Below are 24,490 nucleotides of genomic sequence, written 5' to 3'. Positions count from 1 at the left end.
CTGACAGCAGCCCCACTTTGGCTCACTTCTTTCCCATAAAGTTTCTACAGAGCCAAAGCAGCGCTATTTTGCTCTCTCCTGTGGCTTCTGTCCTGGGCCCTTCCTTGTTTCACAGTCTCAAGCTTTAATGAACGTACTCTCACAATCACCTGGACTCATCTTATGACATCTTTCCTGCACAAAGTCATGAACCCACACACTAACAGGCTGGCCTGAGGCAGATTCACTCTGGGCCGAGTCCTTGTAAGGTAACAGAACCACCCTCCAACCACCAGACATAAGTGCCCCTGTATCATTTTTGGACAATCCTGTGTAGGACTTAACCATCAACATTATTATTGTTTACATGTTTTGGATGCTTTCTCTGTGCTGATGTGGTAGTCAGACAGAAAGGTCATCAGGAGTGAAAAGCCCCAGGTGCCTGCAAAGAACAATTGTAGGGTGGGACCTCCCCACCAAGGTGACATTCCCTCCCCTTTCATGTGGTTTGGACCCCCTGACCTTTCCTCCCCAAAGATAACATCTAGACCTCAGTTGTATTTCAGCTCCAGGCCCAGATAAGCAACAAAACCAGACCATCTACCTCAGCCGTGGGCAAACTACGGCCCGCGGGCCGGATCCGGCCCGTTTGAAATGAATAAAACTAAAAAAAAAAAAAGACCGTACCCTTTTATGTAATGATGTTTACTTTGAATTTATATTAGTTCACACAAACACTCCATCCATGCTTTTGTTCCGGCCTCCAGTCCAGTTTAAGAACCAATTGTGGCCCTCGAGTCAAAAAGTTTGCCCACCCCTGATCTACCTCATGGCTGACCTCGGACCAGCTGCAATGAATAATGACCCCTCGTCCCAGGGCCAACCAATCAATTAGTGGAGATCTAGACCCTGAAAGGACCCATCTAGAAAGCTGCTGAATATTGTATTGAGACCTTCCCTAAAATCTCCACCCTTAAAACCCTTAGGACAGAGAACCCAGCGAGCTCTCCCTCCCAGGAGCACACCCACAACTTTCCCTTTCCCCTCCCTCTACTCCCTACCCTCAGGAGGATCACCATGACCTTCCTCACTCCCAAGCTCCAGGGGCCTTCCCTTATCTCTACAACTTGTTTCCTAAGCCCATTTCTTCTACGAATTACTTCTATCTCTGTGATTTTCCAAATAAATGTTCTCTTATAGTCTGAATCTTGGCTCTAAATTCTTTCCTAGCCAGAACTCAGTACCGAGGTTGCTGAACCCAGGTTCTGTCTGACCCCACCAGTCTAACACCTGGTGCTGTTCACGCCTACAATAGTTGTAAATGCAGAGGGTACTAATCTGTTTCCCTCCAGGAGAGCCTGGGAGGGGCAAACAGCAAGAACTCTAGGTTTGACCTTCTGAGAAGGAGAATGGGAGGACTGGAGGCAAAACCTCAGACTAGAAATGGCTGTGGTGGCCTGGGCAAATGGGCCCAAGGGATGTTCACTGGAGTCTCCTACACCCTGCTAAGTATGGGGACAGTAGATGATTCCCCTGAATGCAACCCAGGCACAGTGAAGGGCAGAAACCACCCCATGGGTTTCATGTGGGCCTGGCATGATGTGGAACACCAGGAGCCCCATGCTCCTGAGAAGCACCCAATGAGCTGAGAGACTCCACTGGCACCTGTGTGGGTTAACAACTAAAGACAAAGTGAGAATGAGGACTTCCTAGCAGATGACAGCAAACAGAAACCAAGCATCTCACTTGCCCCTCCCTACCACCCTCTCCTGTACTTTAACACTAGATCCCAGAACTTTGATGCAATGCTGGGGAAGTGGGGAATTCCTGATTGACTAAGACTAATCAAAATGGGGCTAATAACAGAAATTAAGTTCATTTACAGAAAACTAAGTGCTTATATTTTGCAAACCTGAGTTTGTACATGAAACATTCTCCACTTGGATTTTGGTAAAATCGTTTGCAGATGTACCAGGAGTATCTGGACCTGACCACCACAGTTACATGGGTGCCAGATCATGAAGGAGAGCTTGGCCAGCAAAGTGTCACCACTGGCACTCAGGCAGTTCCACAACTCCACAATGAAGTTCCCACTGCCCCACCAGGTCCTGACTGCCAGCACAAGCCATGCTTCACCAACCAGAGGCCCATCTGTTTTTAGATGCAGAGCCCTCCCCATCCCCAGGTCTGCCCAAATAAATTCCCTGGGGGCAAAATATATCTACATCTATATATATATATGAAAGCCCAGCGACCAAACGGGGGACAACTGGAATGACTGGTTGCTATGACATGAACTGCAACGGCCAACCAGCCCAATCCTGGCCTCATTGGCCCCCCAATCATCCGTGGCTGTGGGGAGCCGATATAGGGTTAAGCCTCGGACTGACCTGTTAGCAAAATCACAAACAAGTCTTATTCTGAGTCTTAAGCAACCCAATCCGAGAGGTGGCCGCTGATTTACACACGCTGTCATTTAAAAAATAAAAATGGGGGAATTTGCCGGAAGCCGGTCCACCCTTGCTGCTTGACACAGTTGCTGCAGGGAAGAAACATCCACACAGCTTATGTTTCAAGGGACCTGGCGTATATGGCATATGTTTGCTCCCCCTCTTGGCGCTATGTGTTTTAAACAGGACCACCTCCCCGAGAAAGGTTGTTTCCCCAGGTGAGGATTTTCCCCTGGAGTTAGGGATTAGCAGGACTAAGACTGTTGGCAATAAATTTGGGACTTGTTGGGCCCACATCCCCAGGGGTCTGCCCACCAGGGAAAGCACCAAAGCCTATACCCCTGGAGACCCACTGACACAGGGCAGTCCCAGGTAAGGCAAGCAGCAAGGCTGGGAGGACATAACCTTTACTGGGTAGGATAATCTCCTTCAGTCACTTCCTTGTAGCTTATCAGTAGTTTATAATGGAACACAGAGATTAACCTAGACAGGATTAAACTCAACAGAACTAGATTAACAAACGCCCTAACCTTTGGAATAGAATGGATAGGATTAAAGTCAACTGGTATAAATACAGATGTAACAGGACAATAAATACAGAACCAGGCAAAAGAACCTTGCTATGCTGATCAACTGAATGCTGTCTCCATGTCATTCCTTCTTCGACGACTCCGTCCACACCTTTGGAAACCCCTAGACCTGTTGGGGCAGGACCCCAACACATGGCCCCTTCCCCCAGTAGGCCCTGCCCTGCTGGGGTCCAACCCCAGCGGGTCCAGGGGTCCCCAAAGGTGTGGACGGAGTCGGCGAAGAAGGAATGGCACGGGGTCAGCGTTCAGTTGATTAGCATAGCGAGGTTCTCCCTCCAGGATCTCAAGCCAGGAACTCCAGCCGAGTTCTGGTCAGGATCTTCAGCGAAGTTCTGGTCAGGATCTCCAGCCAGGTTCTGTAGCCATGTTCTCTTGCTAGGTTCTCCATCCAGCTTCTCCAGCCAGGTTCTAGCCAGGTTCGGTCGCCATGTTCTGTCTAGGTTCTCCAGCCAAGATCTGTAGCCAGGTTCTGTCCAGGATCTTTTGCCATGTTCTCTTGCTAGGTTCTGTCTCTAGATTCCGTCTAGGATCTCCAGCCAAGTCCTGTCTCTTGGTTCTCTCTCTAGGTTCTCTTTCTCTGGGTTCTGTCTAGGATCTCCAACCAAGTCCTGTCTCTAGGCTCTGTCTCTAGGTTCTGTGTCTTGCTGTCTTGTTACATCTGTATTTATACCAGTTGATTTTAATCCTGTCAATTTCTATTCCAAAGGTTAGGGCGTTTCTTATCTCCATTCCAGGGAGTAAAGATTATGTAGCTTAAGTGTGATTGTTTGTAGTTAAAGTGATTAACTACCCGCCTGGCACTTAGTTAAGGGGTTTTATCCCCTCCCTAACTTCAGGGAAAAATCCCTACCTGGGGAAACAACCTTTCTTGGAGAGGTGACCTTGGTTAAAACACATAGCACCAAGAACGTGAGCAAACATATTAAGAACAGTATGCCATATATGCCAGGTCCCTTGAAACAGCAAGGATGGGCCGGCTCCCGGCACTGCCCCCGATCGGGGCCCCCCCACCCTAATCAGGGACCCTCCCCCTGGGGTCCCTCACCTTGGGCTGGTCCCCTGATCACTGGCCAGGCCGAGGGACCCCACCCGTGCATGAATTCATGCACTAGGCCTCTAGTATACATATATTCTCCACCTGGGGAATGTCTAAAACAGATATTTAAAAGATGGGTATAGAATTTATCTAATATAGAAATGAAACCAGAAAAGTTGGCATTTGTGCTACTTGTCACTACCCAAACCAATAAGCAGAGACAGGCTTGAATCTTTTTTAAAAATTATTTTAAATATATTTTTATTTATTTCAGAGAGGAAGGGAGAAGGAGAGAGAGATAGAAACATCAAATATGAGAGAGAATCATTGATCAGATGCCTCCTGCATGCCCCACACTGGGGATTCAACCCTGGGCATGTAGCCTGACTGGGAATTGAACCATGACCTCCTGATTCATAGGTTGACACTCAACCACTGAACTGCGCTGGCTGGGCTTGAATCTTTTTTTTTAAAATATATATTTTCGTTGATTTTTACAGAGAAAGAGAAATATCAATCAACCACAGGGGATAAAGCCCACAACCCAGGCATGTGCCCTTGACCGGGAATTGAGCCGGCAACCTTTTGGTGGATAGGACAATGCTCAACCAACTGGGCCACACCAGCCAGGGCAAGGATTGAATCTTTATGGGCACTGTATTCAGATGACCAGCAATCTGAGAAGGGAGTGAGTTATGTACCCTAAAAAGACTGTCTTACATCTCATTCCAAGCTGACCCTTTTTATAAGGTGAAGAAAAGTGTAGGTAAAGGGTTTAGAATTCAGGAGAAAGTAGGTAAGGGGTTTGGAATCAAGGGGAAAAAGGTTAATCAGATAAAAGCTGCAGTTTGGTTATTTTCTGACCTTCCCTTCATTTGCTGACCAGTGATGGTGACTCTTTATCTTTATCCTAGGTCACAGACTTTCTCTCCCTGGAGCACAGTGGCTCAGATACCGTCTTGGTCACTTGCAGTCCTCCTGGGTGGGGCACAAAGGTCAAATTGCTCGTGAGTTTCCTAAAGTCAGGGCAGGTCCAGTCATACATTCCAATCCCTGGAACAATAGCTTTCCACATGCATTAATTACCGAGCCTATTAACTATATATCTAAAGCTAAAAATGTTTTCACTTCGTGAGTTCTTCATCAGAAAGAGAGGAAGAGAGTTCCAGGCAAAGAATATGTGTCCTCTTGTTTTCAGAGAACAGTGTAGTTTAGCGGTTCTCAACCTGTGGGTCGCGACCCCTTTGGCGGTCGAATGACCCTTTCACAGGGGTTGCCTAAGACCATCCTGCATATCAGATATTTACATTATGATTCATAACAGTAGCAACATTACAGTTATGAAGTAGCAACGAAAATAATTTTATGGTTGGGTCACAACATGAGGAACTGTATTTAAAGGGCCAGAAGGTTGAGAACCACTGGTGTAGTTCATTTTGAATAAAGTCTCATTTGTTTATTTGTATGTTTTTTAATGCCATTAAAGGGACAGCTCTCAAAAGCTAGTGAGACGCAGTAGTTTTTGGATAGCTAAGATGTGCTCTATATTCCATGCTGTTATTTCACTTACCCAACCTTGCATAACATTGGGGACCATTTTGAACTACATTGTTTTAGGAAAAACCTACTGGAGTATCTGCCCATTTCTCAGTGACCCTATTCACAGAGAATTGCTCACCCATGAGAGTGGACTCCTGGCAACCTTGTTTGTAATAGATAATCCTTGGCAGATATAAATTAGATCAAGGGAGACAGCTGGCTCCATTTGAACAATCAGATTCTCCCCTGGAAATCAAGCTTGGCAGCTAAGCACCAGCTGGTTATTTTCAGGGTGCAGCTGGAACTGAGGGATACATAACCCCAGGAGCTGAGAGACTTTTCTTTCATTGAACAGAGGAGTGAAGGTAGAGAAGAAAGAAGCAGATGGGCAGGAAGATCTAACATCAAGGAACCATCTGGCTCCAGAGGGAAAGAGAGAGGAATATGAGAGGATGCCTTAGCTTCCAATGGCAGTCCCACAGGACACACAGCTGCACTCCTGCCCTTGAGCTCTAAGGTACACTTTGTATTTCCTTCCATACATTCCCTTCACTCCCCCTGTCCTTTCTGAAGCTAAGTTCAAGTGCATCCCTTTACTTGCAAGTAAGAGTTCAAAGATAAGGAATATTTGTGTACCTTGAATGAGTCAGTAGCTGTGTGCTCAAGCAGCAATGTTGCCAGACCTCAAGTTAAGATTATTCCCTGCTCAAAATGCATGCCTGTAACTCAACAATTTTCTCCTCAAAGTTCCTACAGAGTCCTGGTAAAACTCAGCCAACTGCTGTCTTCTCCTTGTTCGCTAGTAGGTTAAATTGGCCACTTCAGCTTGGCACAATAGGTGACTGTCAACCAACATAGGATTATACAGTGGTGAATGATATGGACGAGTCTCTACCCACCTAGAGCTTCTAGCTACTGGGTGACACAGGTAATTAAACACACAATTATAATTCCATTTAAATGCTGTTTAGCCATGGGAAGTACAGCATGCTAGACAGACACATGGCAGGGGGTGCCTAATCCAGTCAAGGAAGGTGGGAGAAGAGTGATTTGTCAAGAGTGAACACAATCCTGAAACAATCACTAATTACATAGGGCTACTATGAGTGCCAGACATCATTCTGGGCCCTTACCTATATGAGCTCATTTAATCCTCACAAGTCTATGTGGTAAATACTATTATTAGCCCCATTTTATAGATGATTCAAATACATCATAGAGAGCTTAGTAAGCATGTCTAAGAACACAACATTAGTAGTGGTAGAGCTGAGATTCAAACACAGGCAGTTTGATTAATGGATGTTTATTAATTATTTGAATAGCTATAAACTGGTCAAAGTACAACAATGTTTATTCATCACCCATGCTGGTCATTTTTATTCCTAAAATATAAATATCTTTAAGCTTTGAAATGTGCATGTAGTGTGACCCAACTGTATATGCAGAGTCAATGTCAAGATTAAAAAAGAGCATTTCAAGGCAATTCTGCCATTATCACACTCCAGATAATAATGAATAGCAACCACATTATTATCAGCAGTGACCTCTACCCATCAGGGAGCAGGAAAACAAACAGGATCATTTCAAGGTTGCACCAGCTGCCAGCTGAAATTACCCCCATTAAAGGGAACTCCAGAGGAGTGGTTGCTGGGTGACAAGAGAAGCTTGTTGACACGAAGTGCTCCTTTTCAGGGAAAGCATTCCATGCAGATTTTTATTTCCATTATTTTTCAGATTGGTTTTGTGGCTTCATTATCAGTAAATGATTATTTGGTTATTTTATTTAACAAAATGTACCACCGCAATCACTTATGAAGCCATTAGAGTGAATCAAACTCCTGTACAAAAGTTTAATTAACAGTTTGGATGGTATTTGGCTACCCTATATTTTGTACTGAAAAGAAGAGATCTAATTAAAAAAACAACAACAACAACACATGTTTTTGTTTATTTCAGACAGAGGAGGGAGAGGGAGGGAGAGATAAGAACATCAAAACATGGATCTGTTGCCTCCTACACATCCTCTACTCCTAGTATGTGCCCTGACCGGGGTTGGTGACCTCCTGGTGCATGGGACAACACTCAACCAACTGAGCTACACTAGCCAGGGCTGATTTACATTTTAAAACATGTATAGAAGTTTGCCAGCCCTAGCTGGTTTGGCTTGGTGGATAGAGCACCGGCCTGCGGACTGAAGGGTTCTGGTTTGATTCTGGTCAGGGGCACATGCCTGAGTTGCGGGCTTGATCTCCAGTGAGGGGCATGCAGGAGGCAGCTGATAGATGATTCTCTCTCTCATCATTGATGTTTCCATCTCCCGCTCTCTCTCCCTTCCTCTTTGAAGTCAATAAAAATATATTTTTTAAAAAAGAAGTTTGCCAGCTAAAGCAAGGGAGGGGTTCATTCCACACTGATAGAAGAGCTTGTCCTCTGTGCAATGATGTAGGCATAAAACAGCTGGGCATGTGGCAGGAAATAGCAATCATTAGATAATATGGTATGAGGTGATGAGTGCTGGAGATGAGAATAGAGAAGTTGGCAAGTGTCTGGAGTTGGAACTTAATCTTGTAGCTAGTCCTTTCTACCCTTTCCATTTGTGTCACATATGGAAAATGAAAACACGTATGGCACACTGGGGTAAAAGATTGAAGTTCCTTGTGACTGGTAACACATCTGGTCCATCATTGGCCACCTTTGGCATATGTTAGTCCATTGCAATACACAATTAGGGCACATGTTTTCGGAAGCTTTACTCTGGGTAATGGAGTATCATTGAAGATTTTTAAACTAGAAAATAATATAAGATTTGCATTGCAAATCATGGTTTGGAAGATTAATGAGTATGAAGAATAAAATTGAAATCAGGAAGATCTGTGAGGAGGCAATGGCAATAATACAGAAAGAAACAGAAAGCGCTTAAATCAAAATAGTGGGCATGGGAATAAAGAGAGTAGACAGATTCAAGATACAGTGGGGCCTTGATTTACGAGTGTCCCGACTAATGAGTTTTTCGAGATACGAGCTGTCTCTCCGCTGATTTTTTGCTTTGAGTTGCGAGCTAAAATTCGGGTTACGAGCCAGCTTCAGATACCCCACCGCTAGTTGGCGCAGCGAACTTCACAGTGAACGCCACAACATCAGCCCAGCATCACGTGTCTCGATCGTTCACTTTAAGATTTGACATATGAGTAATTTGAGTTATGAGCTCCGTCACGGAACGAATTAAACTCGTAAGTCAAGGCCCCACTGTATAGTTACAAGGTAGAATTAACAAGCCTTATTGATTGATGTGGAGGATGAAGGAGGTTGAAGAGTCTAAAATGGTTCCCAGTCTGAGGAATGGTAGTGGCGCCCTGGGGTAGGAAAGAGAGGAAGCAGAGGACTATAAAGACAGTAGTTTGTTGGGTTAGGGACCTGTTGAGTTGATGTGTTGGTCAAGGTATCTGAAAGGCAGTTACATACCAGGGTAGTTAAAAATGGGCTCACAGAGAGGACTAGAGTAGAGTTAAAGATATGGAGGTCATGGACATATATCAGTGGTAGTTAATGCACAAGAAATGGATGAGCTGGTTGAGAGAGGGCATAGGTGACAAATGAAAAGGAATGAGATCATTTAAGGGGAACAGATGGAAGAAAAGCTTGTGGGAATGATACTACATAATAGGATCTTCTCAATTGACTGAACATTGAGACCCTTTGAAAAGAATGGCTCTCTTTAATCTTTCTAAATCTGTCTAAATTATCTGTAAAGGCACCTCTGGAAATTCCCGAAGATTGGACCCCTAAGAAAGGCGGAGTCAGCCTTTTGTAAAAAACTGAATGTTTAAAAATTATATAATCTAATTTTAACAAGTCCTAGTTATGGTTCTCTCTAACATTACTATAGTATATTGTGATTATCTACTCCTATGTCTACCCCTTCTCAGTATTCTGCAAAATCCTCAAGGGTCCCCAGCCCTAGTGTTTAAACTGGTACCTGCCACATAGTAAACAGTTGATAAATATTTGTGAATTAATATGAATTTGAGTTCTAGAGTTCAATATAGAGAGAGTATCATATAACACATTTGAAACTCAGATCCATTAGTCTCTCCAGGGTTCTGCAATGGAAATATGTTAAATGGGTAAGAGACATTATAATTATAAATGAGTGGTGCTCCTTGTAATAGTCAATGTTGATGTATGGCATATTCATACAATATAATGTCATACAGTAAAGAGAATCAATCAACTACAACTACACAAAGTAACAAGGATGGATCTCAGAAATACAATATTGAGTAAAAAAAAAAAAAAGCCGTATCAAAAAAGAGTGCATATTGTATAATTTCAATCATATGAAGTTTAAAAACAAAACTAATATATAGTTTTAGAAATCTGGATAGTAATTACTTTTGGAAGGGGTATGGGGATAGGGAGGAAACATAATAGGGACTTATGGAGAATTGATTATATTCTGTTTCTTGATTTGGATGTTGTTTACATGAGTGTGTCCAAATTATGATCATGCATTCAGCTGTACACCTATACGTGCATTTTTTGTATGACTGTTATATGTCAATAAGATGTTACTCTGAAAAAATATTTTTGGCATGTGGTCCTATCTGATAAGTAGTAACATTGAAAAATATTATCTAAAGTAAACTAAAAGTATGGCATAAGCAAGTAGTTGAACCTAGTCCACCAATGAGAAAGGAGAGTGAAAGAAATATGTTGGTGGGTTTCAGAAGGTATGGGAGACTTAGTTGGTTTATTGGCTGAAGACTCAAGATGTTGCTGGTAACTGTGCATATATTCATGGAATCAAAACCCAAAGTGGCCTTGCTCTTTGATAAGAGCATCTCCATTTCTGAGCTTGCAGTATAACTATTGCCAAAGGGATATTCATTTCATTCGATCAAAACTCTGAAGATAGAGGACTGTCACTTCAGGTTGTGACAGAGTAACTAGTATTAGCCTAGTCCCTCTGCCATAAATAAAATACAAATAAATATGGACAAAACAGTAAAATTATCTAGTTAGAGACACTGAACAACAGTCTTTACAACACTGTAATTTCTGAGAGAAGTGAAACAATGAGATAAATTCTACAATTGCCCCAGTTTTAGATATAAAAGGCACTTATATTCTGGCACAGAGAGAAGGAACCCAAGCAAAGCATAACAATCTTACTCAGTTGAGGAGATAGAAATTTTAGTTTAGTGTGACTGAGATAACTTGAATTTCAATGCAAAGAAAGAGCCCCAGAAATCTGCATAGCATAGGGATATCTACAATTCTAGGCCGTACTCATCATAAAGTAAAACACCACAGTGTAGTTGGGAAAAGAATCTATTGGGGAAAGAACAGCTTCCAGGAGCTATGAAATGAACAACTGTGGAACTCACAGTTTTGGAGACTTCTCAATTTTGATCAACCAGAGTGGAGTGTCTTCATTAAACACCCAGGACATTCATTAGAAATCTCAAAAAGTCCAGATATTATGAATAAAAATAATCAAACCATAGAGTTAAAGCTAGACCCATTCTAGAAGACCTTAAGGTCAAGCTCTGAAAGGATCAAGCTGATCCACAGCAAATTAACTGCAGGCCAGGACAAATCTCAACACTTCTTAAAGGAAGATAACAATAACTAGACTTTGTCAAGCATTCAGTAAAAGAACACTAGACAGTCAAAGAAGTAGAAAAATGTGATCTTTAACAAGGAGAAAAATTAGTCAATGTAAAGATCCAGAAATTAATGAGACAGTGGAAAACAGATAAGGACTTTAAAACTGTTATTATAAATGTCCAAGGACTTAAAAGAAAAACATGAAATCAATGAGGATAGAAATGGAAAGTATGAAAAAGAACCAAATGGAACTTCTAAAATTGAAAATATAAAACTTCAAATGAAAAATTAATTGGATGGGCTTGACAGAAAATTAGACATTACAGAAAGAAGAAAAGTGGATTTGAAAACAGGAAATAAAAATTATCCAAATAAAGGCACAGAAGGGAAAAAAAGAAGATTTAAAAATTAATAAAGTATCAGTGATTTGTGAAACAAAATCAAGGAGTCTAACATTTGTATAATTGGAGCCTCAAAAATTAGGGAGGTAATATAGTAGGGGAGACAGAGAAAACAGTTGAGTAAATAATGGCTGCTAATTTTTCCATATTTGATGAAAATATCAACTTAGAGATCTAAGAAGCAAAATGATCTTCAAACAGGATAAACACAGAGGAAACAATAAATTACACCAGTGATGGTGAACCTTTTGAGCTTGGCGTGTCAGCATTTTGAAAAATCCTAACTTAACTCTGGTGCTGTGTCACATATATAAATTTTTTGATATTTGCAACCATAGTAAAACAAAGACTTATATTTTTGATATTTATTTTATATATTTAAATGCCATTTAACATAGAAAAATCAACCAAAAAAATGAGTTCGCCTGTCACCTCTGACACGTGTGTCATAGGTTCGCGATCACTGAATTACACCAATGCATACTGATAAAAAGCAATGATAAAATGTTTCCAGAGAAAACAAAGAAACAGAGACAAGAAAATCACTGACATCTCCTCAAAAACAATACAAGCCTGAAACAAGATCTTTAAAGGGTTGAAAGAAAAACTATCAACCTATAATTAAATATCCAATAAAAATATCCCTCAAGCACAAAAAAGAAATAAAGACATGTTTCAAAGACTAACAGAATAAGATGCCAGCAGATCTACTCCACAAGAAATATTTTTAAAAGTTCCTCAGGCTAAAGTAAAATGATACCACATAGACACTTAGATCACACAAAGGAATGAAGAGTGCCAGAAATATTAAATATTTAAGTATATGTAAAAAATATTTTTCCTTGTATTTAAAAGATAATTGAATGTCCTGATGTATTAAAAGATAATTGAATGTCTTGAACAAAAAAACAAATGTATCTATGAGGAACTATATAAACTTCCATTTCCCCTCCCCCATTCTTTAAGATATCATTCTCATAATTGCATATTATAAAAGTGGACACACACACATAACTTGCAGGGAAAAGGAAATACCTTGGTGGAACTAGACTGGCCTTAAATTTATTGTTCTAGAGCAGTAATGATGAAGAATGTGGGACTGAGTGTTAGAGAATCCAGGTTAAATCTAACTGTGCTTATTATCAACTACAGGACTTTGAGCAAGCAGCATAACTAGCCAAAACCTCTATTTCCTTATCTATAAAATGGGGATAGTGCCTACTTACTAGCATGGGTATGAAGATTAATGAAATACTATACAATAAAGAGCTAATATGCTAATTAAACCGGATGGCGGAACGACCTTCTGGAATGACCTTCCAGAACAACCAGTGGGCTGGGGGGTGGGGCCTTGGGGCCACGAAGTGGCTGAGGCAGCCAGGGCTGCGAGGGCCAAGCCCCTTGCACGAATTTCATGTATCGGGCCTCTAGTTATCATATATCATGTGTTAGCACATTACCTTTCTGGCAAGAATAAGGACTTTGACAAAAGGCAGTCATTATTATCTGAAACTCAAACATGTTTCCACCTTGTCCAGAAACCAGTTGATCAAGAAGACATGACAGGAACAAGGAAAAGAAGGAGGTGGCAAAAGGAACTAAAAATCTTCATCTTCCAAAGCAGAATAAAATCAATCATCTAAAGTTGATAAATCATTAGCTAGAGACCTAAGAGTGCATAAGAGTATAATGGCAACCACCAGAAGAGTTAAGAACAGAAATTGTTTACAGTGATTGCCTTTGAGAAGTGGGATTGGGAAGAGAGAAAAAAGATTTCATTATTTATAGTACACCCTTTGTACTGTTGAAATATTTATCATACATTAAATAGTACATAAAACTTTAAAACCTAGTTCTATAATTTAAAAAGAATATATTGAGCAAGTAGAAAGGTTAAAAAAATGTACCTTGCCAAAACCGGTTTGGCTCAGTGGATAGAGTGTCGGCCTGCGGACTGAAAGGTCCCGGGTTCGATTCCGGTCAAGGGCATGTACCTGGGTTGCGGGCACATCCCCCGTGGGAGATGTGCAGGAGGCAGCTGGTCGATGTTTCTCTCCCATCGATGTTTCTAACTCTCTATCTCTCTCCCTTCCTCTCTGTAAAAAATCAATAAAATATATATATATAAAAAAATGTACCTGGATGTATAAAAATGAAATTTCTTGAGTACTTTCTGTCCTTACCATCCCTGGAAGGTCAAACTGCTGCTGCTTCAGAAGACTAGTGCTGGTACTTCCAGTCAAGATGCAGGTAGGTAAATGTGGTACTGGAAACCTACAACCACACCAGAATTATAATGAAACTACAGAACAACCATCATTCAGACCCGCCAGAGATCTAGCTGAACAGAAGTCCTATAACTAAGACTATAAAGAAGCCACATCCAGACTGGAAGAAGGGGAGGAGATGGGAAAAGGGCTGGTCCCACACCCTCATGTGGCAGTTAAAAATTGGGAGGGATATCTTAGCTGCAGAAGTCCTCCTGAGAAGCCCCACACCCAGCCCCCCAGCCCAGGGTTCCAGTGCTGGGAAGAAAAGCCCCCATAACTTCTGGCTGTAAAAACCAGTGGGGATTCTGGCCAAGTGTGACAGAGGGCTGCTGGAGTCCCAAGTGTTCCTCTTAAAGAACCCACATAGAGAAAGATAAATTCCAGATGATTTCACTTATATGTAGAATCTAAAGAACAAAAATAAATGAACAAACAGAACAGAAAAAGACTCAGATACTGAGAACATTTTGATGGTTGCCAGATGGAATAGGGGTTGGAGGAATGGGTGAAAAAGGTGAAGGGGTTTAGAAGTACAAATTGGTAGTTACACAATAGTCATGGGGCTGTAAAGTTCATCATAGGAAGTATAGTCAATAATATTGTAATAACTATATATGGTGTCAGATGGGTACTAGATTTATCAGGGTGATCACTTGTAAGTTATATAAATGTCAACTCATAGGTTATACATCTGAAACTAATATAATATTGTATGTCAACTGTAATTTTAAAAAAATCTTTTGATTTTTAGAGAGAGAGAAAAGGTGAGGGGGAGAGAGAGAGAGAGAAACATCAATGTAACAGTGAAACATCAATCAGTTATTTCCTGCACACCCCCTACCAGGGATCAAGCCTCAACCTGGGCATGTGTCCATGACTGGGAATCGAACTGGCAACCTGAGTCAACCAACTGAGCCACACTGGCCAGGGCAGGTCAACTGTAAGTTTTTTTTAAATTAAAAAAGACAAAAGATGGTAGAGGCTGTAGCACTGGCACTGGGCGAGCACTCCAGAGGCTTGGGCGAACCTGTGGTCGCTGCACCGGCATTTTCTCCCGGGTGTTCTGACCTGTGGCAGCTAGTGCGGCTCAACCTGGGCTGTGGTGGGAGGGAAGCTTTTTGTTTATTGTTATTCTCTTCTGAATTGGGTATGATTTTTAATGAACATGATCAGGAGTTGAGAGACCTGGGGTTTCAGAAGCATGCTTTCAATATGCTCATTAGCAACCACTTGGGCTACCACAGAGATGTGCCAGATACAAGGAATGTAGCATGTAAAGACAAAGACATACCCTACAGACCTGGAAGGCACTAGTGTTGTTATTTGTTTCTACAATGAAGCCTTGTCTGCTTTGCTGCAGACTGTGCACAGCATCCTGGACCACACACCAGCCTGGCTTCTCCACGAAATCATCCTCGTGGATGACAACAGTGACTTCGATGATTAGAAAGGAGAATTAGATGAATTTGTCTAATAACACCTCCCTGGAAAAATTAAATTAATAAGAAATACAAAGCGTGAAGGATTAATTCAAGGAAGAATGTTAGGAGCAGCTCATGCAGCAGAAGTCCTGGTGTTTCTGGACAGCCACTCTGAAGTGAATGTAACATGGCTGCAGCCCTTGCTGGCTACCATCCAGGAAGACCGAGGACGGTCGTGTGTCTGGTGATCGATATCATCAGTGCAGACACGCTGGCCTACAGCTTGTCCCCTGTGGTAGGTATGTGGAGGGTTCAACTGGGGACTGCACTTCAAATGGGATCTTGTTCTCCTTTCTGAGCTCTGAGGACCAGAAGGAGCTACTGTACCACCTACAATGGCGGGAGGACTATTTGCCATGAATAGAAGCTACTTCAGTGAACTCAGGCAGTATGACAGCAGTGTGGATATCTGGGGAGGAGAACACTTGGAAAGATCATTTCAGATTTGGATGTGTGGGAGGTAAGCTCTTCATCATCCCTTACTCCAGAGTCGGATACATTTTCTGGAAAAGGCGACCCTATGGTTCCCCTGAAGGCCAGGACACAACTCCTTGAGGCTGGCACATATTTGGTTGGATGAATATAAGGAGCAGTATTTTTCCTTAAGACCTGACTTGAGGACAAGAAGCTATGGAAATGTCAATGAGTGTGTTGAATTGAGGAAGAAGTTGGGTTGTAAATTATTTAAATGGCATTTGGATAGCATTTACCCAGAGATGCAGATATCTAGGCCCAATGCCAAACCCCAGCAACCCATTTTTATCAACAGAGGGCCAAAACACCCCAAAATTCTTCAGCATGGAAGGCTTTATCACTACCAGACTGGCAAATGTCTAATGGCCCAGAGCTGCCCAAGTCAGAAGAGAAGCCTAGTAGTGCTTAAGGCATGTGACTACAGTGACCCAAATCAGATCTAGATTTATAATGAAGAGCATGAATTGGTTTTAAGTAATCTCCTTTGCTTGGGTATGTCAGAAACTCGATCATCTGACCCACCCCAACTCATGAAGTGCCATGGGTTGGGAGGATCTCAGCAGTGGACCTTTGGGAAGAATAACTGACTGTACCAGGTGTCAGTTGGACAGTGCCTGAAAGTGGTTGATCTACTGAGTCACAAAGGCTATGTTGCTATGGCAACCTATGATGGCTCCTTTGCACAGCAGTGGCATTTGGAAGGTCAAGGTGGAAGCAATGCCTGGAATGGAATGCTTGTCTTCCTGGAAAGATTAGCAGAGGTGAAACAGCAGACATTCTATATTGTCTACATCAGAGCACCAAGTGACCATCAGGAGGTGAAGAAGTATGTGACATTAAGGCCATTTCTAGGCCACTGTTAAGGAATTTCTTACTTAATGGTAGGAAACCAGAATACAGTTTTAATATAAAGAGTCAGGTTTATACAGAAGGATAATACCCAGGCAATTGCTAGGTCTATTCAAATTAGCTTATAATTCTTTTTAATGGAATGGAATGTGTCATGATTTCCTTTCTTAGAATACTTCATAGTATACAGTTAACTTTAAGCAAACTGACTGAATCCACGCATTGTTTATATGATCATATTTAAGAGGTGGTTAAATACTGTAAATTTTTTGATGAATTATGGCACTATATACATTTAAAATAAAAAATCCTTTTAATTAAAAAAAAAGAAGAAGACTATTGCTGGCCTCTGATTCAGTTGTAGTAGCCAAGAACTATATATGTGTGTATGTGTTTGTCTGTGGTATAGCTGTTTGTCTCTCTCTTTTTTTAAAAAATATATTTTATTGATTTTTTACAGAGAGGAAGGGAGAGGGATAGACAGTTAGAAACATCGATGAGAGAGAAACATCGATCAGCTGCCTCCTGCACACCCCCTAACTGGGGATGTGCCCGCAATCAAGGTACATGCCCTTGACTGGAATCGAACCCGGGACCCTTCAGTCCGCAGGTCAATGCTCTATCCACTGAGCCAAACCGGTTAGGGCTAGCTGTTTGTCTCTTAAGCGATACTGGAATTCTCTACTCACTGATGCCTTACCTAAGCCTTCTTCCTCTTTGAGGTCTCTTATTATTAAAAATTAATATTTTCCCCCTTTTTGTTTGACAGCATGAAAAGTTGGAAGAAGATCAACTCTGGTAATGGGAAAAGAGAAACGGAGCAGACAGCATAAGAGTGGAGGGAAAACAGTAGGATGGTTCAGACAGGCAGAAAATCCAGGAAGGAACGAAATTCAGAGCTGTGTTATTTGAGGGTACCTATTCACTTGGCAAATTGCCTATGAACTCTCCCTACCCCACTAGGTCCTAGCTAAGATCCCCAGCTTTGGACAACAGATGTGACATAAAAAGAGATCAGAGCTGTGGTCACTGGAGCATAACTGTTCTCAGAGCAGATAAGGAAATAGGTTGACTTCTGTTAATAGCATTATAAAAATTGCTGCTCTTCTTTATTTCATAGCATTTTACTCCAAGAAAATCAAGATGCAAACTACACAGCATCACTGTAACATAGAAAGTAGTAATAGAATGTTGCCATAGCAAGGTCCAAGTCAGGATTCAATGTGAAAGAAACTATGCTCTAAGGAGGTCCTTTAAGAAACCAGCAAACCTGGTAACAAGACTTCTGGATGAGTAGAGTTGTCTGGCCCATGACTTTGACTTCAGACATTCTTGGATTCCAAACCTATCTATGCCCTAACCAATCAATGTGACTTTGGCAAGTTGTTTAACATCTCTGAGCCTCAATGTTCTCATCTGTAAAGTGGGGATAATAGAATGCACACCTCTTTTTTTTTTTTAAGAGTACTTACTATCTGGTGTTTTATGTTTTTCTCTTCATTCTCACAGCAGCTAGATTCTATTATAGAAATGAAAATAGAGGTTCAGAGAGAGGCTAAGTCACTTTTCTGAAGTCACACACCTGTTAAGACAGCCAGGATAAAAACTACGGCAGTCTGACTCCAGAGCCCTGCTTTTAATACTTATGCTAAACTGCCTGAAAAAAAACTCACTTTACAATGAAATGAAACAATGCACTTAATAGTGCTTGGCATATTTTGAGCATTTAGTAAATGGTAGTTATTAAAATGTGCACTGGGTAGAATCAAAATCCCATATTTATAACACATTCAAGATTAAAGTGCATTATATTGCACTTTTATTATCTAGGGCCTAGTCTCAAGTTCAGGCATCCTCACTCCCAAAGAATCTGTAAACAGAAAGCAAGTTCCCACAGGAAGATACAGGTTCTGCGGGGTGCTAGAAATCATTTACATGGGAGCTACCTTTGGCAGTGTGGGAACAGATGAAAGTAGGAAAGCAAGGAATCACTGGAGCAAGTCTCAACTGTATCAAGGCCCGAAGGGCAGTTTTCCACCCAACAGTGACTGCTTGGGGATCCAATCCTGTGCCTTCTGAGCTGAGAAAATAGAAGTTGAGAGAGCTGAGATTTGCCCAGACCCATGCAACCACAGAGAACTCAGTGTCCTTACTCCTAGGCCAACATGTCAAACTGGGAAGGAACAGAAAGCTAAACAAGACACGGCCCACTAGGTAAAGGTAGGTAATGCTAGCACCGATTTTCTTCCTTCATCATCCCCACCCCTGTCACGGTGAGGACTGAATGCAGCCCAGTCTCCTTTGTTCCCCACTCGGCCTCTATTAAGAACTGTAAATGGACCAGGTAGGCATGCAAACATTAGTTGAATGAGTTATATGAAAAATGGTACTGAGATAAATATATTAGAATAGAATGGAAAGTTGACATAAATTTTCAACATGGGACACAGGACCTATTTCTGAAAAAGGCTTAATTTTTGTTCCCAGAAATTAAAGTTTAGAGTTCAAACTTCACTTTTTTTTTTTTTCTCACTATGGGGGATACAGGAACTAGGTAATAGCGGAAAGTGCCAATCCTACTCTTAAAATGGATACAAGAGAGCATTTGGGGTTTTTCTTTTTAATGCCTATCTTGGACTGAGTAAATGCATTACATGCTTCACCACAATGGACCCAGAGAAGCTCCTTGTCCCATCATTCCAAAGACTTAGAGTTGCCCCGATGATAGAAAAGCAGAAAAAAGAAGAAAAGAAAGGCTATGCAAGGGACTGAGATGCCAACATGGGGTCAGCTGAAGAAGTTAACTGAGGCCCAACAGATGGTAGAAAAGCAAGAAGTGGAAGCTACTCTCTCAGCCAAGTCCGAGGACTCTGGGTAAATCAGCAAAAGAAACTTTCACTTAGCAGAAACTCACTTATTTCGTCAAATGGAAAAACTTACTTACAGGAGCCTGGAAGGGACCTGATGTACTTTTAACCTGGGGGAGAGGAGATGCTTGTATGTTTCCACAGGATGCAGAATCACCTGTGTGGATTCCAGACCGTCTAATCCGACCTTATGTCACACGACCCTCCATCTCCTCCTCATCCTCCTCCTCCCCAGTATCATCCATATCGTCCGACCCAGAGGGCACAGCTGACTCCTCCCCGGACACCGACACCACCATCAAGCACGGCCCTAATGGACCCTTTGATGCAGCCCTTCAACTCGCTGACACTTCGGGAAGCCCACCACCAATGATGCTGCCCGTAGCCAGATCAACAAGGACAACCAAACCCCCGACTTAAGGACAGCTGAAATCCCTTGACTGAAGAGGCCAGCAATCTTCTATAGGAACAAGGCTCCGTGTGCACTCCATCCACTATGTTTATAGCTATGCTTATTGTCATTGCTTGCCAGTCTTCTTCCGAGTCTTAAACAGCCCAATCTGAGAGGTGGCCACTGATTTGCATGCGCTATCATTTAAAAAATAAAAAAGGGGGAATTTGACGGAAGCCGGTCCATCCTTGCTGCTTGACACAGTCGCTGCAGGAAAGAAACATCTGCACAGCATATGTTTCAAGGGATCTGGCGTATATGGCATATTGTTCTTAATATGTTTGCTCTCCTTAGCACCATGTGTTTTAACCAAGGTCACCTCTCCAAGAAAGGTTGTTTCCCCAGGTAGGGATTTTTCCCTGAAGTTAGGGAGGGAATAAAATCCCTTAACTAAGTGCCAGGCGGGTAGTTAATTACTTTAACTAAGAATAATCACGCTTAAGCTACATAATCTTTACTCCCTGGAATGGAGATAAGAAACACCCTAACCTTTGGAATAGAAATTGACAGGATTAAAATCAACTGGTATAAATACAGATGTAACAAGACAACAGAACACAGAACCTAGAGAGAGAACCTAGGGAGAGAACATGGCAAAAGATCCTACACATAACCTAGAGACAGGACTTGGCTGGAGATCCTAGACAGAACCTAGAACCAGAACCTAGACACAGAACCTAGACAGAGAACCTACAGACAGAACCTACAGACAGAACCTAGAGACAGGACTTGACTGGAGATCCTAGACAGAACTTAGAGACAGGACTTGGCTGGAGATCCTAGACAGAACCTAGAAACAGAACCTAGCGAGAGAACCTGGCAGAAGAACCTAGAGACAGAACCTAGAGACAGAAGAACCTAGAGACAGAACCTAGGGAGAGAACATGGCAAAAGATCCTGGACAGAACCTGGCTACAGAACTTGGCTGGAGAACCTAGACAGAACATAGCAAGAGAACCTGGACAGAGACTGGCTAGAGAACCTAGCAAGAGAACCTGTACACAGAACTTGGCTGGAGATCCTGGAGGGAGAACCTCGCTATGCTGATGAACTGAACCCAGTCTCCATGTCATTCCTTCTTCGCTGACTCCGTCCACACCTTTGGGGACCCCTGGACCTGCTGGGGCAGGACCCCAACATACTTGGATGGAAACGTTTCATAAGCCTGGGACACACTATACCACGTGTGTTCCTATTCTTCCCCTATTTTATGCTCCACATCATTATCTGCCAGAACAAAGGATAGACTATGGCCAGTGCTGGAGAAAATACCTTGCATGTCTCAGTTTGTATACAGACTATAGTTTACTTCAAATTTGGATCTACCTTGCTGGTTTATTAGCTGCTGTTGCATACTCTCAGAATGGTTTTCCTTGGCATTTTTAGAAACTTTTTTATTGTGTGTATGTATACATATAATAAAATTTACTATTTTAACCATTTTTAAGTATACAGTTCAGTGGCATTTAAGTGAATTCACAACCGTCACCACTATCTATCCACAGAATTCTTTCATCATCCCAAAATGACACCCTGTGCCTGTTAAACAATAACTTCCCCATTCCCTCCTCCCTGCTAGTCCCTGGCAACCACCACTGTATTTTTGGTCTCTATGAATTTGACTATTCTAGGTCCCTCATATAAGTGGAACCATATAATTTTGTCCTTTTTATGTTTAGCTTATTCTACTTAGCATAATGTTTTCAAGGTTTATCTATGTTGTAGCATATGCCAAAATTTCATTTATTTTTTAAAGCTCAATGATATTTTATTGTATGTATGTACCACATTTTGTTTACCCATTCATTTCTTGGTAGCTATTTGGGTTGTTTCCACTTTTAAGCTACTGTGAACAATACTGCACATGGGTGTACAGATATTTGTTTGAGTCCCTGCTTTCTATTCTTCCAGGTATATATCCAGAAGTGAATTTGCTGAATTATATGGTAATTCTGTTTACTTTTTTAAAAAATATACTTCTATCCATTTCAAAGAGGAAGAGAGAGGGAGAGAGAGATAGAAACATAAATGATGAGAGAGAATCACCAATCGGCTGCCTCCTGCATGTCCCCCACTGGGATCCAGCCCCGAAACCTGGGACCGGAATCAAACCTGGGACCCTTCAGTCTGCAGGCCAACACTCTATCTACTGAGCCAAAACAGCTAGGGGTATGTTTAATTTTTTAAAGGAACTGACCCTGGCATTTTTGTTGTTGTTATAATTCTAGAGTCACTTCTTATCACCTCGAAGTTTAGTTTGCCGACCTAATGTGTAAATAGTCTCTCTTCCCCGCGTCCAGCGTGGCTAGAGAGCAGCTGGGTTCCTGAGTAGGGGCGGCTGGGGATTGAGAAAATGAAAGAAAGAGACAGACACAGAGGTGGAAGGAAAAAGCTGGGGCCAGGTGGGACCATTGTCCTCTGATGATGAGACAGGGACAGGGACCCTGAGCCAATACAGCGTGTTTATTTTATACAGCAAAAAACAGGAAGTTTCACTAAAAGTCAAGACAAAGGAGATTATGTACATTCTTGGGTGGGCCCAAGTTGTATTCATTACTGGTGCTTGGCTGGATTTAAATAACAAAACCCACCCTATGGCACCTGGGCTGAAGGTCAAGCTGACAACACTCCTGCCTTTTGGCAAAGCGTGTTTCCAGGACATGGCTTTGCCAACGTCACTGGCTTCAGCTGACAATAATTAAAGAAATGCCCATGTGCCTTCCCAGGTGCTCTCTACACTAATGTACCATCCTACATTTATGCTAATCCACCTCTTTTGCTTGTTCCCTCTTCATTTACCAAGGTTATTTAGAATTATGATCTTAGGTTCCACAGTACTGATTTTTCCTAAAACATAAATATTAGACCTTATTTCTTGGAACAAACTTCCACCTTCCAAGTTATAAGTTGTATTAGCAGAAAGGCTAAAAAAAAATTTAAAAAAATTTTTGGGAAAAAAAAGCAGTCTTTCAAACCAGTATCAAGATACTAGTCTAGTATGAATCAGAGAGACACACTAGGAAAAGAGAGTTCCTGATTTATAAGACTCACTGTTTTGTGCTGGTCTCAGCCTAACAATAAACAGTGTAGTAGTTGGTTTGGCCCTTACAATTTTTATTATGATTGCAAGACACTCTTCAGTAATAACCATCAGGAAACTTTGGAAAAAACAAAGGCTAATTACTCACAGGGCCTGGAAATTATATTGGAGGCCATACAGTGGGGTCTCAGGTAGAAAGAGAGCATGAACACAGGGCCTGGCATCCTGCTTTCATTGGAGTCCAGACTAGGGGCCTAGGGTTTCTGGAGTCACTCTTTATTGGTGAATTTATTTAAAACACGAGAAAGGAGGTGGGGAAAGTGGCCCAACTGATTTTGGCTATTGAAATCAACCAAGATCTCTAAAACAAAGGAGCCTCAGGACGAGGAGGTGGCCTCGCCCTTCATCTAGTTCTGTGGCTGGCTATGTGTTTATTCCATATAGCTGTCCCTGGAGTAGACACATCTTTGAAATGTATGCCTCAGCATTCAAAGTTCAAGTCAGGCAGTTGCATTACAAAAAAGAAAACTACTGTCAAGGTGTACACTACACTACATTTGTGTAGGAGCATACCTGACTGGCAAACAGTACTAGAAATTAGGAATCTAACTCCTTCTGTGGAACCTGGAGGTCTCCATCTGCCACCACTGGGATGGTGAGGATCTTGGACTTCATTTGTTAATGAGGACTCTAGAACCCAGCTGTCCTCTACTTTCATCTTCCTTCTCCCATCTTGACACCAGAATGATGGGAGTGCCACCCCTGTCTGTGGTTACCTGGCAACACAGTGAGAGGTGCTATCCTCACTAGAGGATCCAATTCCTTCAGAAGCAGAAGAGTTTCCGTTGTAACACTGAATAATTTTGTATACAGAAGCAATAATCTTTCACATCAAGTCCTAGTCCATTCTATCTCCTAATCAATCTTTCCATCTGCCTCCTCTGCCTTGAGTCATTAGAGCACTACAGTAGGCTCTGAGCTGGTCTCCCCCATTATCAGGATTTCCTCATCCTTCACACTGTGGAGAAATCCACTTCTCACCAGCTCAATGTCATTGATATCGAGACTTGAAACAACAATGCTCAAAGAATTTAATCATGCCACACGCCTGCTAGGTGAAGCCCAAACAGAGCCAGTTCTAGCCTGGTCCATACTTTTCTTACTAGTTACTTTTTATGTTTTCATGGCTCCTATAGGCTTAGTTAAGATGAAAGAAAGACTATAACTGATACCATTTACATGTCAGGATCAGCAGAAGAGGAGAAATAAGTTAAAGGGAATATATAAACTGTAATACTAAAATCATTCTGAAACCAGACAACCAATGGGTCCAGGCTGCCTGTCACTACTTGAGCCAGTTATTCAGAGACAGGGCTGAATAATATATGAGCATTTATTCCAATAATGCCAGCAGTATGGGAGAGCAGCGGGTCATCCACAAAAATCTGCTATG

General features: G+C 41.9%; 1 pseudogene; it reads left to right on the top strand.

Moving 5' to 3' along the window:
• The first annotated feature begins 14,847 nt into the window (after positions 1 to 14,847).
• On the top strand, positions 14,848 to 17,512 carry LOC139022178 (polypeptide N-acetylgalactosaminyltransferase 11 pseudogene; annotated as a pseudogene).
• The last annotated feature ends 6,978 nt before the right edge of the window (positions 17,513 to 24,490 follow it).

This window comes from Myotis yumanensis, unplaced genomic scaffold (genome assembly GCF_028538775.1).
Source record: "Myotis yumanensis isolate MYYU_CA2020_CCGP unplaced genomic scaffold, mMyoYum1.0.hap1 SCAF_13, whole genome shotgun sequence".
In the NCBI taxonomy this organism is placed as follows: Eukaryota; Metazoa; Chordata; class Mammalia; order Chiroptera; family Vespertilionidae; genus Myotis; species Myotis yumanensis.
The sequence above is the reverse complement of the archived record's forward strand: the minus strand, read 5'-3'. Positions and strand labels throughout refer to the sequence as shown.